The sequence below is a fragment of the Somniosus microcephalus genome, chromosome 11 (genome assembly GCF_052327205.1).
Source record: "Somniosus microcephalus isolate GS21.2 chromosome 11, FLI_Smic_1.0, whole genome shotgun sequence".
Classification (NCBI taxonomy): Eukaryota; Metazoa; Chordata; class Chondrichthyes; order Squaliformes; family Somniosidae; genus Somniosus; species Somniosus microcephalus.
Genome location: NC_140997.1, coordinates 122436354 through 122452166, shown reverse-complemented (window position 1 = coordinate 122452166; position 15813 = coordinate 122436354).

The following is a 15813-nucleotide window of genomic DNA, read 5'->3' as shown; positions in this document are numbered from 1 at the left end:
GAGATTCTGTGAGTAAACAGAGCGGGAGATTCTGTGAGTAAACAGGACGTGAGATTCTGTGAGTAAACAGAGCGGGAGATTCTGTGAGTAAACAGGACGGGAGATTCTGTGAGTAAACAGGACGGGAGATTCTGTGAGTAAACAGAGCGGGAGATTCTGTGAGTAAACAGGGCGGAAGATTCTGAGTAAACAGAGCGGGAGATTCTGAGTAAACAGAGTTGCAGATTCTGTGAGTAAACAGGATGGGATATTCTGTGAGTAAACAGGACAGGAGATTCTGTGAGTAAACAGGGCGGGAGATTCTGTAAGTAAACAGGGCGGGAAATTCTGTGAGTAAACAGGGCGGGAGATTCTGAGTAAACAGAGCGGGAGATTCTGAGTAAACAGAGTGGGAGATTCTGTGAGTAAACAGAGTGGGAGATTCTGTGAGTATACAGGACGGGAGATTCTGTGAGTAAACAGGGCGGGAGATTCTGTGAGTAAACAGAGCGGGAGATTCTGTGAGTAAACAGAGCAGGAGATTCTGTGAATAAACAGAGCAGGAGATTCTGTGAGTAAACAGAGCGGGAGATTCTGAGTAAACAGAGCGGGAGATTCTGTGAGTAAACAGAGTGGGAGATTCTGTGAGTATACAGGACGGGAGATTCTGTGAGTAAACAGGGCGGGAGATTCTGTGAGTAAACAGAGCGGGAGATTCTGTGAGTAAACAGAGCAGGAGATTCTGTGAATAAACAGAGCAGGAGATTCTGTGAGTAAACAGAGCGGGAGATTCTGAGTAAACAGAGCGGGAGAGTCTGAGTAAACCGGGCGGGAGATTCTGTGAGTAAACAGGGCGGGAGATTCTGTGAGTAAACAGAGCAGGAGATTCTGTGAGTAAACAGGGCGGGAGATTCTGTGAGTAAACAGGGCGGGAGATTCTGTAAGTAAACAGGGCGGGAGATTCTGTGAGTAAACAGGGCGGGAGATTCTGTAAGTAAACGGGCGGGAGATTCTGTGAGTAAACAGAGCGAGAGATTCTGTGAGTAAACAGAGCGGCAGATTCGGTGAGTAAACAGGGCGGGAGATTCTGTGAGTAAACAGGGCGGGAGATTCTGTGAGTAAACAGGATGGGAGGTTCTGTGAGTAAACAGGGTGGGAGATTCTGTGAGTAAACAGAGCTGGCGATTCTGTAAGTAAACGGGGCGGGAGATTCTGTGATTAAACAGGGCGGGAGATTCTGTGAGTAAACAGGGCGGGAGATTCTGAGTAAACAGAGCGGGAGATTCTGAGTAAACAGAGCGGGAGATTCTGTGAGTAAACAGGACGCGAGATTCTGTGAGTAAACAGGATGGGAGATTCTATGAGTAAACAGGTCGGGAGATTCTGTGAGTAAACAGAGCAGGAGATTCTGTGAGTAAACAGAGCAGGAGATTCTGTGAATAAACAGAGCAGGAGATTCTGAGAGTAAACAGAGCGGGCGATTCTGTAAGTAAACAGGGCGGGAGATTCTGGGTAAACAGAGCGAGAGATTCTGTGAGTAAACAGAGCGGGCAATTCTGTAAGTAAACAGGGCGGGAGATTCTGTGATAAACAGGGCGGGAGATTCTGTGAGTAAACAGGGCGGGAGGTTCTGTGAGTAAACAGGGCGGGAGATTCTGTGAGTAAACAGAGCGGGAGATTCTGTGACTAAACAGAGCGGGCGATTCTGTAAGTAAACAGGGCGGGAGATTCTTTAAGTAAACAGGGCGGGAGATTCTGTGAGTAAACAGAGCAGGAGATTCTGTGAGTAAACAGGGCGGGAGATTCTGTAAGTAAACAGGGCGGGAGATTCTGTGAGTAAACAGGGCGGGAGATTCTGTGAGTAAACAGGGCGGGAGATTCTGTGAGTAAACAGAGTGGGAGATTCTGTGAGTAAACAGAGCGGGAGATTCTGTGAGTAAACAGGGCGGGGCATTCTGTGAGTAAACAGAGCGGGAGATTCTGTGAGTGAACAGAGTGGGCGATTCTGTGAGTAAACAGAGCAGGAGATTCTGTGAGTAAACAGAGCGGGGGATTCTGTGAGTAAACAGAGCAGGAGATTCTGTGGGTAAACAGAGTGGGAGATTCTGTGAGTAAACAGGGCGGGAGATTCTGTGAGGAAACAGAGCGGGAGATTCGGTGAGTAAACAGGGCGGGAGATTCTGTGAGTAAACAGGACGGGATATTCTGTGAGTAAACAGGGCGGGAGATTCTGTGAGTAAACAGGGTGGGAGATTCTGTGAGTAAACAGGGTGGGAGATTCTGTGAGTAAACAGAGCTGGCGATTCTGTAAGTAAACAGGGCGGGAAATTCTGTGAGTAAACAGGGCGGGGCATTCTGAGAGTAAACAGAGCGGGAGATTCTGTGAGTGAACAGATTGGGCGATTCTGTGAGTAAACAGAGCAGGAGATTCTGTGGGTAAACAGAGTGAGAGATTCTGTGAGTAAACAGAGCGGGAGTTTCTGTGAGTAAACAGGGCGGGAGATTCTGTGAGTAAACAGGGCAGGAGATTCTGTAAGTAAACAGGGAGGGAGATTCTGAGTAAACTGAGCGGGATATTCTGAGCAAACAGAGCGGGAGATTCTGTGAGTAAAAAGGACGGGAGATTCTGTGAGTAATCAGTATGGGAGATTCTGTGAGTAAACAGGGCGGGAGATTCTGTGAGTAATCGGAGCGGCAGATTCTGCGAGTAAACTGAGCGGGCGATTCTGTAAGTAAACAGGGCGGGAGATTCTGTGAGTAAACAGAGCAGGAGATTCTGTGAGTAAACAGAGCGGGAGATTCTGTGAGTAAACAGGGCGGGAGATTCTGTGAGTAAACAGAGCGGGTGATTCTGTAAGTAAACAGGGCAGGAGATTCTGTGAGTAAACAGAGCAGGAGATTCTGTGAGTAAACAGAGCGGGAGATTCTGTGAGTAAACAGGGCGGGAGATTCTGTGAGTATACAGAGCATCAGATTCTGTGAGCAAACAGGGCGGGAGATTCTGTGAGTAAACAGAGCGGGAGATTCTGTGAGCAAACAGGGTGGGAGATTCTGTGAGCAAACAGGCCGGGAGATTCTGTGAGTAAACAGGACAGGAGATTCTGTGAGTAAACAGGGTAGGAGATTCTGTGAGTAAACAGGGCGGGAGATTCTGTGAGTAAACAGGACGGGAGATTCTGTGAGTAAACAGAGCAGGAGATTCTGTGAGTAAACTGGGCGGGAGATTCTGTGAGTAAACAGGGCGGGAGATTCTGTGAGTAAACAGGGCGGGAGATTCTGAGGAAACAGAGCGGGAGATTCTGAGTAAACAGAGCGGGAGATTCTGTGAGCAAACAAGACGGGAGATTCTGTGAGTAAACAGAGCAGGAGATTCTGTGATTAAACAGGGCGGGAGATTCTGTGACTAAACAGGGCAGGAGATTCTGTGAGTAAACAGGGCGGGAGATTCTGTGAGTAAACAGGGCGGGAGATTCTGTGAGTAAACAGGGCGGGAGATTCTGAGTAAACAGAGCGGGAGATTCTGTGAGTAAACAGGACGGGAGATTCTGTGAGTAAACAGTGCGGGAGATTCTGTGAGTAAACAGGATGGGAGATTCTGTGAGTAAACAGGACGGGAGATTCTGTGAGTAAACAGAGCGGGAGATTCTGTGAGTAAACAGGCCGGGAGATTCTGAGTAAGCAGAGCGGGAGATTCTGAGTAAACAGAGCGGGAGATTCTGTGAGTAAACAGGATGGGAGATTCTGTGAGTAAACAGGGCGGGAGATTCTGAGTAAACAGAGCGGGAGATTCTGTGAGTAAACAGGACGGGAGATTCTGTGAGTAAACAGAGCGGGAGGTTCTGTGAGTAAACAGGATGGGAGATTTTGTGAGTAAACAGGACGGGAGATTCTGTGAGTAAACAGAGCGGGAGATTCTGTGAGCAAACAGGGCGGGAGATTCTGAGTAAACAGAGTTGCAGATTCTGTGAGTAAACAGGATGGGATATTCTGTGAGTAAACAGGACAGGAGATTCTGTGAGTAAACAGAGCGGGAGATTCTGAGAGTAAACAGGGCGGGAGATTCTGAGTAAACAGAGCGGGAGATTCTGAGTAAACAGCGCAGGAGATTCTGTGAATATACAGAGCAGGAGATTCTGTCAATAAACAGGATGGGAGATTCTGTGAGTAAACAGGATGGGAGATTCTGTGAGTAAACAGAGCGGGAGATTCTGTGAGCAAACAGAGCGGGAGATTCTGTGAGTAAACAGGGCGGGAGATTCTGTGAGTAAACAGCGCAGGAGATTCTGTGAATAAACAGAGCAGGAGATTCTGTGAATAAACAGAGCGGGAGATTCTGAGTAAACAGAGCGGGAGATTCTGTGAGTAAACAGGGCGGGAGATTCTGTGAGTAAACAGGGCGGACGATTCTGTGAGTAAACAGGTTGGGAGATTCTGTAAGTAAACAGAGCGGGCGAATCTGTAAGTAAACAGGGCGGGATATTCTGTGAGTAAACAGGGCGGGAGATTCTGTGAGTAATCGGAGCGGCAGATTCTGCGAGTAAACTGAGCGGGCGATTCTGTAAGTAAACAGGGCGGGAGATTCTGTGAGTAAACAGAGCAGGAGATTCTGTGAGTAAACAGAGCGGGAGATTCTGTGAGTAAACAGGGCGGGAGATTCTGTGAGTAAACAGAGCGGGTGATTCTGTAAGTAAACAGGGCAGGAGATTCTGTGAGTAAACAGAGCAGGAGATTCTGTGAGTAAACAGAGCGGGAGATTCTGTGAGTAAACAGGGCGGGAGATTCTGTGAGTATACAGAGCATCAGATTCTGTGAGCAAACAGGGCGGGAGATTCTGTGAGTAAACAGAGCGGGAGATTCTGTGAGCAAACAGGGTGGGAGATTCTGTGAGCAAACAGGGCGGGAGATTCTGTGAGTAAACAGGACAGGAGATTCTGTGAGTAAACAGGGTAGGAGATTCTGTGAGTAAACAGGGCGGGAGATTCTGTGAGTAAACAGGACGGGAGATTCTGTGAGTAAACAGAGCAGGAGATTCTGTGAGTAAACTGGGCGGGAGATTCTGTGAGTAAACAGGGCGGGAGATTCTGTGAGTAAACAGGGCGGGAGATTCTGAGGAAACAGAGCGGGAGATTCTGAGTAAACAGAGCGGGAGATTCTGTGAGCAAACAAGACGGGAGATTCTGTGAGTAAACAGAGCAGGAGATTCTGTGATTAAACAGGGCGGGAGATTCTGTGAGTAAACAGGGCAGGAGATTCTGTGAGTAAACAGGGCGGGAGATTCTGTGAGTAAACAGGGCGGGAGATTCTGTGAGTAAACAGGGCGGGAGATTCTGAGTAAACAGAGCGGGAGATTCTGTGAGTAAACAGGACGGGAGATTCTGTGAGTAAACAGTGCGGGAGATTCTGTGAGTAAACAGGATGGGAGATTCTGTGAGTAAACAGGACGGGAGATTCTGTGAGTAAACAGAGCGGGAGATTCTGTGAGTAAACAGGCCGGGAGATTCTGAGTAAGCAGAGCGGGAGATTCTGAGTAAACAGAGCGGGAGATTCTGTGAGTAAACAGGATGGGAGATTCTGTGAGTAAACAGGGCGGGAGATTCTGAGTAAACAGAGCGGGAGATTCTGTGAGTAAACAGGACGGGAGATTCTGTGAGTAAACAGAGCGGGAGGTTCTGTGAGTAAACAGGATGGGAGATTTTGTGAGTAAACAGGACGGGAGATTCTGTGAGTAAACAGAGCGGGAGATTCTGTGAGCAAACAGGGCGGGAGATTCTGAGTAAACAGAGTTGCAGATTCTGTGAGTAAACAGGATGGGATATTCTGTGAGTAAACAGGACAGGAGATTCTGTGAGTAAACAGAGCGGGAGATTCTGAGAGTAAACAGGGCGGGAGATTCTGAGTAAACAGAGCGGGAGATTCTGAGTAAACAGCGCAGGAGATTCTGTGAATATACAGAGCAGGAGATTCTGTCAATAAACAGGATGGGAGATTCTGTGAGTAAACAGGATGGGAGATTCTGTGAGTAAACAGAGCGGGAGATTCTGTGAGCAAACAGAGCGGGAGATTCTGTGAGTAAACAGGGCGGGAGATTCTGTGAGTAAACAGCGCAGGAGATTCTGTGAATAAACAGAGCAGGAGATTCTGTGAATAAACAGAGCGGGAGATTCTGAGTAAACAGAGCGGGAGATTCTGTGAGTAAACAGGGCGGGAGATTCTGTGAGTAAACAGGGCGGACGATTCTGTGAGTAAACAGGTTGGGAGATTCTGTAAGTAAACAGAGCGGGCGATTCTGTAAGTAAACAGGGCGGGATATTCTGTGAGTAAACAGGGCGGGAGATTCTGTGAGTAAACAGGGTGGGAGATTCTGTGAGTAAACAGGGCGGGAGATTCTGTTAGTAAACATAGCGAGAGATTCTGTAAGTAAACAGGGCGGGATATTCTGTAAGTAAACAGGGCGGGAGATTTTGTGAGTAAACAGGGCGGGAGATTCTGTGAGTAAACAGGACGGGTGATTCTGTGAGTAAACAGGGCGGCTGATTCTGTGAGTAAACAGGACGGGAGATTCTGTGAGTAAACAGAGCAGGAGATTCTGTGATTAAACAGGGCGGGAGATTCTGTGAGTAAACAGAGCGGGCGATTCTGTGAGTAAACAGGGCGGGTGATTCTGTGAGTAAACAGGGCGGAAGATTCTGTGAGTAACCAGGGCGGGAGATTCTGTGAGTAAACAGGGCGGGAGATTCTGTGAGTAAACAGGGCGGGAGATTCTGTGCGTAAACAGGGCGGGAGATTCTGTGAGTAAACAGGGCGGGAGATTCTGTGAGTAAACAGAGCGGGAGATTCTGTGAGTAAACAGGACGGGAGATTCTGTGAGTAAACAGAGCGGGAGATTCTGTGAGTAAACAGGACGTGAGATTCTGTGAGTAAACAGAGCGGGAGATTCTGTGAGTAAACAGGACGGGAGATTCTGTGAGTAAACAGGACGGGAGATTCTGTGAGTAAACAGAGCGGGAGATTCTGTGAGTAAACAGGGCGGAAGATTCTGAGTAAACAGAGCGGGAGATTCTGAGTAAACAGAGTTGCAGATTCTGTGAGTAAACAGGATGGGATATTCTGTGAGTAAACAGGACAGGAGATTCTGTGAGTAAACAGGGCGGGAGATTCTGTAAGTAAACAGGGCGGGAAATTCTGTGAGTAAACAGGGCGGGAGATTCTGAGTAAACAGAGCGGGAGATTCTGAGTAAACAGAGTGGGAGATTCTGTGAGTAAACAGAGTGGGAGATTCTGTGAGTATACAGGACGGGAGATTCTGTGAGTAAACAGGGCGGGAGATTCTGTGAGTAAACAGAGCGGGAGATTCTGTGAGTAAACAGAGCAGGAGATTCTGTGAATAAACAGAGCAGGAGATTCTGTGAGTAAACAGAGCGGGAGATTCTGAGTAAACAGAGCGGGAGAGTCTGAGTAAACCAGGCGGGAGATTCTGTGAGTAAACAGGGCGGGAGATTCTGTGAGTAAACAGAGCAGGAGATTCTGTGAGTAAACAGGGCGGGAGATTCTGTGAGTAAACAGGGCGGGAGATTCTGTAAGTAAACAGGGCGGGAGATTCTGTGAGTAAACAGGGCGGGAGATTCTGTAAGTAAACGGGCGGGAGATTCTGTGAGTAAACAGAGCGAGAGATTCTGTGATTAAACAAAGCGGGAGATTCTGTGAGTAAACAGAGCGGCAGATTCGGTGAGTAAAAAGGGCGGGAGATTCTGTGAGTAAACAGGGCGGGAGATTCTGTGAGTATACAGAGCAGGAGATTCTGTGAATAAACAGAGCAGGAGATTCTGAGAGTAAACAGAGCGGGCGATTCTGTAAGTAAACAGGGCGGGAGATTCTGGGTAAACAGAGCGAGAGTTTCTGTGAGTAAACAGAGCGGGCGATTCTGTAAGTAAACAGGGCGGGAGATTCTGTGATAAACAGGGCGGGAGATTCTGTGAGTAAACAGGGCGGGAGGTTCTGTGAGTAAACAGGGCGGGAGATTCTGTGAGTAAACAGAGCGGTTGATTCTGTGACTAAACAGAGCAGGCGATTCTGTAAGTAAACAGGGCGGGAGATTCTTTAAGTAAACAGGGCGGGAGATTCTGTGAGTAAACAGAGCAGGAGATTCTGTGAGTAAACAGGGCGGGAGATTCTGTGAGTAAACAGGGCGGGAGATTCTGTAAGTAAACAGGGCGGGAGATTCTGTGAGTAAACAGGGCGGGAGATTCTGTAATTAAACAGGGCAGGAGATTCTATGAGTAAACAGGGCGGGAGATTCTGAGTAAACAGAGCGGGAGATTCTGAGTAAACAGAGTGGGAGATTCTGTGAGTAAACAGAGTGGGAGATTCTGTGAGTATACAGGACGGGAGATTCTGTGAGTAAACAGGGCGGGAGATTCTGTGAGTAAACAGAGCGGGAGATTCTGTGAGTAAACAGAGCAGGAGATTCTGTGAATAAACAGAGCAGGAGATTCTGTGAGTAAACAGAGCGGGAGATTCTGAGTAAACAGAGCGGGAGAGTCTGAGTAAACCGGGCGGGAGATTCTGTGAGTAAACAGGGCGGGAGATTCTGTGAGTAAACAGAGCAGGAGATTCTGTGAGTAAACAGGGCGGGAGATTCTGTGAGTAAACAGGGCGGGAGATTCTGTAAGTAAACAGGGCGGGAGATTCTGTGAGTAAACAGGGCGGGAGATTCTGTAAGTAAACGGGCGGGAGATTCTGTGAGTAAACAGAGCGAGAGATTCTGTGATTAAACAGAGCGGGAGATTCTGTGAGTAAACAGAGCGGCAGATTCGGTGAGTAAACAGGGCGGGAGATTCTGTGAGTAAACAGGGCGGGAGATTCTGTGAGTAAACAGGATGGGAGGTTCTGTGAGTAAACAGGGTGGGAGATTCTGTGAGTAAACAGAGCCGGCGATTCTGGAAGTAAACGGGGCGGGAGATTCTGTGATTAAACAGGGCGGGAGATTCTGTGAGTAAACAGGGCGGGAGATTCTGAGTAAACAGAGCGGGAGATTCTGAGCAAACAGAGCGGGAGATTCTGTGAGTAAAGAGGACGCGAGATTCTGTGAGTAAACAGGACGGGAGATTCTATGAGTAAACAGGTCGGGAGATTCTGTGAGTAAACAGAGCAGGAGATTCTGTGAGTAAACAGAGCAGGAGATTCTGTGAATAAACAGAGCAGGAGATTCTGAGAGTAAACAGAGCGGGCGATTCTGTAAGTAAACAGGGCGGGAGATTCTGTGTAAACAGAGCGAGAGTTTCTGTGAGTAAACAGAGCGGGCGATTCTGTAAGTAAACAGGGCGGGAGATTCTGTGATAAACAGGGTGGGAGATTCTGTGAGTAAACAGGGCGGGAGGTTCTGTGAGTAAACAGGGCGGGAGATTCTGTGAGTAAACAGAGCGGGTGATTCTGTGACTAAACAGAGCAGGCGATTCTGTAAGTAAACAGGGCGGGAGATTCTTTAAGTAAACAGGGCGGGAGATTCTGTGAGTAAACAGAGCAGGAGATTCTGTGAGTAAACAGGGCGGGAGATTCTGTGAGTAAACAGGGCGGGAGATTCTGTAAGTAAACAGGGCGGGAGATTCTGTGAGCAAACAGGGCGGGAGATTCTGTAAGTAAACAGGGCGGGAGATTCTATGAGTAAACAGAGTGGGAGATTCTGTGAGTAAACAGAGCGGGATTTTCTGTGAGTAAACAGGGCGGGGCATTCTGTGAGTAAACAGAGCGGGAGATTCTGTGAGTGAACAGAGTGGGCGATTCTGTGAGTAAACAGAGCAGGAGATTCTGTGGGTAAACAGAGCGGGAGATTCTGTGAGTAAACAGGGCGGGAGATTCTGTGAGGAAACAGAGCGGGAGATTCGCTGAGTAAACAGGGCGGGAGATTGTGTGAGTAAACAGGACGGGATATTCTGTGAGTAAACAGGGCGGGAGATTCTGTGAGTAAACAGGGTGGGAGATTCTGTGAGTAAACAGGGTGGGAGATTCTGTGAGTAAACAGAGCTGGCGATTCTGTAAGTAAACAGGGCGGGAGATTCTGTGAGTAAACAGAGCGGGGCATTCTGTGCGTAAACAGAGCGGGAGATTCTGTGAGTGAACAGAGTGGGCGATTCTGTGAGTAAACAGAGCAGGAGATTCTGTGGGTAAACAGAGTGAGAGATTCTGTGAGTAAACAGAGCGGGAGTTTCTGTGAGTCAACAGGGCGGGAGGTTCTGTGAGTAAACAGGATGGGAGATTTTGTGAGTAAACAGGACGGGAGATTCTGTGAGTAAACAGAGCGGGAGATTCTGTGAGCAAACAGGGCGGAAGATTCTGAGTAAACAGAGCGGGAGATTCTGAGTAAACAGAGTTGCAGATTCTGTGAGTAAACAGGGTGGGAGATTCTGTGAGTAAACAGGGTGGGAGATTCTGTGAGTAAACAGAGCTGGCGATTCTGTAAGTAAACAGGGCGGGAGATTCTGTGAGTAAACAGAGCGGGGCATTCTGTGCGTAAACAGAGCGGGAGATTCTGTGAGTGAACAGAGTGGGCAATTCTGTGAGTAAACAGAGCAGGAGATTCTGTGGGTAAACAGAGTGAGAGATTCTGTGAGTAAACAGAGCGGGAGTTTCTGTGAGTCAACAGGGCGGGAGGTTCTGTGAGTAAACAGGATGGGAGATTTTGTGAGTAAACAGGACGGGAGATTCTGTGAGTAAACAGAGCGGGAGATTCTGTGAGCAAACAGGGCGGAAGATTCTGAGTAAACAGAGTGGGCAATTCTGTGAGTAAACAGAGCAGGAGATTCTGTGGGTAAACAGAGTGAGAGATTCTGTGAGTAAACAGAGTTGCAGATTCTGTGAGTAAACAGGATGGGATATTCTGTGAGTAAACAGGACAGGAGATTCTGTGAGTAAACAGAGCGGGAGATTCTGTGAGTAAACAGGGTGGGAGATTCTGAGTAAACAGAGCGGGAGATTCTGTGAATATACAGAGCAGGAGATTCTGTCAATAAACAGGATGGGAGATTCTGTGAATAAACAGAGCAGGAGATTCTGTGAATAAACAGAGCGGGAGATTCTGAGTAAACAGAGCGGGAGATTCTGTGAGTAAACAGGGCGGGAGATTCTGTGAGTAAACAGGGCGGACGATTCTGTGAGTAAACAGGTTGGGAGATTCTGTAAGTAAACAGAGCGGGCGATTCTGTAAGTAAACAGGGCGGGATATTCTGTGAGTAAACAGGGCGGGAGATTCTGTGAGTAAACAGGGTGGGAGATTCTGTGAGTAAACAGGGCGGGAGATTCTGTTAGTAAACATAGCGAGAGATTCTGTAAGTAAACAGGGCGGGATATTCTGTAAGTAAACACGGCGGGAGATTTTGTGAGTAAACAGGGCGGGAGATTCTGTGAGTAAACAGGACGGGTGATTCTGTGAGTAAACAGGGTGGCTGATTCTGTGAGTAAACAGGATGGGAGATTCTGTGAGTAAACAGAGCAGGAGATTCTGTGATTAAACAGGGCGGGAGATTCTGTGAGTAAACAGAGCGGGCGATTCTGTGAGTAAACAGGGCGGGTGATTCTGTGAGTAAACAGGGCGGAAGATTCTGTGAGTAACCAGGGCGGGAGATTCTGTGAGTAAACAGGGCGGGAGATTCTGTGAGTAAACAGGGCGGGAGATTCTGTGAGTAAACAGGGCGGGAGATTCTGTGAGTAAACAGGGCGGGAGATTCTGTGAGGAAACAGAGCGGGAGATTCTGTGAGTAAACAGGACGGGAGATTCTGTGAGTAAACAGAGCGGGAGATTCTGTGAGTAAACAGGACGTGAGATTCTGTGAGTAAACAGAGCGGGAGATTCTGTGAGTAAACAGGACGGGAGATTCTGTGAGTAAACAGGACGGGAGATTCTGTGAGTAAACAGAGCGGGAGATTCTGTGAGTAAACAGTGCGGAAGATTCTGACTAAACAGAGCGGGAGATTCTGAGTAAACAGAGTTGCAGATTCTGTGAGTAAACAGGATGGGATATTCTGTGAGTAAACAGGACAGGAGATTCTGTGAGTAAACAGGGCGGGAGATTCTGTAAGTAAACAGGGCGGGAAATTCTGTGAGTAAACAGGGCGGGAGATTCTGAGTCAACAGAGCGGGAGATTCTGAGTAAACAGAGCGGGAGATTCTGTGAGTAAACAGAGTGGGAGATTCTGTGAGTATACAGGACGGGAGATTCTGTGAGTAAACAGGGCGGGAGATTCTGTGAGTAAACAGAGCGGGAGATTCTGTGAATAAACAGAGCAGGAGATTCTGTGAGTAAACAGAGCGGGAGATTCTGTAAGTAAACAGGGCGGGAGATTCTGTGAGTAAACAGGGTGGGAGATTCTGTGAATAAACAGAGCGGGCGATTCTGTAAGTAAACAGGGCGGGAGATTCTGTGAGTAAACAGAGCAGGAGATTCTGTGAATAAACAGAGCAGGAGATTCTGTGAGTAAACAGAGCGGGAGATTCTGAGTAAACAGAGCGGGAGAGTCTGAGTAAACCGAGCGGGAGATTCTGTGAGTAAACAGGGCGAGAGATTCTGTGAGTAAACAGAGCAGGAGATTCTGTGAGTAAACAGGGCGGGAGATTCTGTGAGTAAACAGGGCGGGAGATTCTGTAAGTAAACAGGGCGGGAGATTCTGTGAGTAAACAGGGCGGGAGATTCTGTAAGTAAACGGGCGGGAGATTCTGTGAGTAAACAGAGCGAGAGATTCTGTGATTAAACAGAGCGGGAGATTCTGTGAGTAAACAGAGCGGCAGATTCGGTGAGTAAACAGGGCGGGAGATTCTGTGAGTAAACAGGGCGGGAGATTCTGTGAGTAAACAGGATGGGAGGTTCTGTGAGTAAACGGTGGGAGATTCTGTGAGTAAACAGAGCCGGCGATTCTGTAAGTAAACGGGGCGGGAGATTCTGTGATTAAACAGGGCGGGAGATTCTGTGAGTAAACAGGGCGGGAGATTCTGAGTAAACAGAGCGGGAGATTCTGAGTAAACAGAGCGGGAGATTCTGTGAGTAAACAGGACGCGAGAATCTGTGAGTAAACAGAGCAGGAGATTCTGTGAGTAAACAGAGCAGGAGATTCTGTGAATAAACAAACCAGGAGATTCTGAGAGTAAACAGAGCGGGCGATTCTGTAAGTAAACAGGGCGGGAGATTCTGGGTAAACAGAGCGAGAGTTTCTGTGAGTAAACAGAGCGGGCGATTCTGTAAGTAAACAGGGCGGGAGATTCTGTGATAAACAGGGCGGGAGATTCTGTGAGTAAACAGGGCGGGAGGTTCTGTGAGTAAACAGGGCGGGAGATTCTGTGAGTAAACAGAGCGGGAGATTCTGTGACTAAACAGAGCGGGCGATTCTGTAAGTAAACAGGGCGGGAGATTCTTTAAGTAAACAGGGCGGGAGATTCTGTGAGTAAACAGAGCAGGAGATTCTGTGAGTAAACAGGGCGGGAGATTCTGTAAGTAAACAGGGCGGGAGATTCTGTGAGTAAACAGGGCGGGAGATTCTGTAAGTAAACAGGGCGGGAGATTCTGTGAGTAAACAGAGTGGGAGATTCTGTGAGTAAACAGAGCGGGAGATTCTGTGAGTAAACAGGGCGGGGCATTCTGTGAGTAAACAGAGCGGGAGATTCTGTGAGTGAACAGAGTGGGCGATTCTGTGAGTAAACAGAGCAGGAGATTCTGTGGGTAAACAGAGCGGGAGATTCTGTGAGTAAACAGGGCGGGAGATTCTGTGAGGAAACAGAGCGGGAGATTCGGTGAGTAAACAGGGCGGGAGATTCTGTGAGTAAACAGGACGGGATATTCTGTGAGTAAACAGGGCGGGAGATTCTGTGAGTAAACAGGGTGGGAGATTCTGTGAGTAAACAGGGTGGGAGATTCTGTGAGTAAACAGAGCTGGCGATTCTGTAAGTAAACAGGGCGGGAGATTCTGTGAGTAAACAGGGCGGGGCATTCTGTGAGTAAACAGAGCGGGAGATTCTGTGAGTGAACAGAGTGGGCGATTCTGTGAGTAAACAGAGCAGGAGATTCTGTGGGTAAACAGAGTGAGAGATTCTGTGAGTAAACAGAGCGGGAGTTTCTGTGAGTCAACAGGGCGGGAGATTCTGTGAGTAAACAGGGCAGGAGATTCTGTAAGTAAACAGGGAGGGAGATTCTGAGTAAACTGAGCGGGATATTCTGAGCAAACAGAGCGGGAGATTCTGTGAGTAAAAAGGACGGGAGATTCTCTGCAGTCAAGAGCGGGAGTCCCGAAGGCTGTGTTGCCTGCCTGGTGCCAGGGTTAAGGACATCTCTTCTGGGCTGGAAAGAAACTTGCAGTGGGAGGGGGAGGATCCAGTTGTCGTGGTCCATGTTGGTACAAACGACGTAGATAGGACAAGGAAGACGGTTCTGTTAAAGGAGTATGAGCAGCTAGGGGTCAAATTAAAAAACAGAACCTCAAGGGTAATAATCTCTGGGTTATTACCTGAGCCACGAGCGAATTTGGCTAGGATAAATAAAATTAAAGAGTTAAATGCGTGGCTCAAAGACTGGTGTGGGAGAAATGGGTTTTGCTTCTTGGGACACTGGCACCAGTACTGGGACAGGAGGGAGCTGTTCTGTTGGGACGGACTCCACTTGGCCAGTGCTGGGACTAGAGTCCTGGCGAATCATATAACTAGGGCTGTAGAGAGGGCTTTAAACTAATTAGTGGGGGGGAGGTTTCTAGAGAGCAAATAATAGAAATGACAACAGAGAAGGTCATAGACTTAGGTAGCAGTGGGGGAATTAAAAAACAGAATGTGTCAGGAAGGGACAGAAGGTATGGAGTAAAAAGTAAAGTACTAAAAAGGGAAAAAACAGGAACTAAGTGTTACAAAACATATTTGAAAGTTCTTTATCTGAATGCACGTAGCATTCGTAACAAAATGAATGAGTTAACGGCACAAATAATGACATATGGGTATGATCTTGTGGCCATTACAGAAACATGGCTGCAGGGTGACCATGACTGGGAATTAAACATACCAGGTTATTTAACAATCAGGAAGGACAGGCAGGAAGGGAGAGGAGGTGGGGTGGCTATGTTAATAAAGGAAGGAATCACTATAATACAGAGAAATGATATTGGGTCAAAGGAGCAGGATAGTGAAACAGTTTGGGTGGAGGTAAGGAATAATAAGGGGAAAAAAACACTAGTGGGTGTAGTCTATAGGCCTCCGAACAGTTGCAACTCTGTTGGACGGAGTATTAATCAGGAAATAGTTGAGGCTTGTAATAAGGGAACAGCTATAATTATGGGGGATTTTAATTATCATATTAACTGGACAAATCAAATTGGGCAGAGCAGCCTTGAGGAAGAGTTCATTGAATGTATTAGGGATGGGTTTCTTGAGCAGTATGTAACTGAACCGACCAGGGGGCAAGCAACCTTAGATTTGGTCCTGTGTAATGAGACAGGATTAATTAAAAATGTCCTAGTAAAGGATCCCCTTGGAATGAGTGACCATAACATGGTTGAGTTCCATATTCAATTAGAGGGTGAGAAGGTTGGATCTCAAACAAGCGTGCTGAGCTTGAATAAAGGAGACTATGAAGGTATGAGAGCGGAATTAATTAGAGTGGACTGGGAAAATAGATTAAAGGGTAAGACGGTACATGACCAGTGGTGTACATTTAAGGAGTTATTTTACAACTTCCAAAAAAAATATATTCCACTGAGGAAAAAAGGGTGTAAAAGAAAAGATAGCCATCCGTGGCTAAGTAAAGTAATTAAGGATAGTATCCGACTAAAAACAAGGGCATATAAGGTAGCCAAATCTAGTGGGAGGATGGA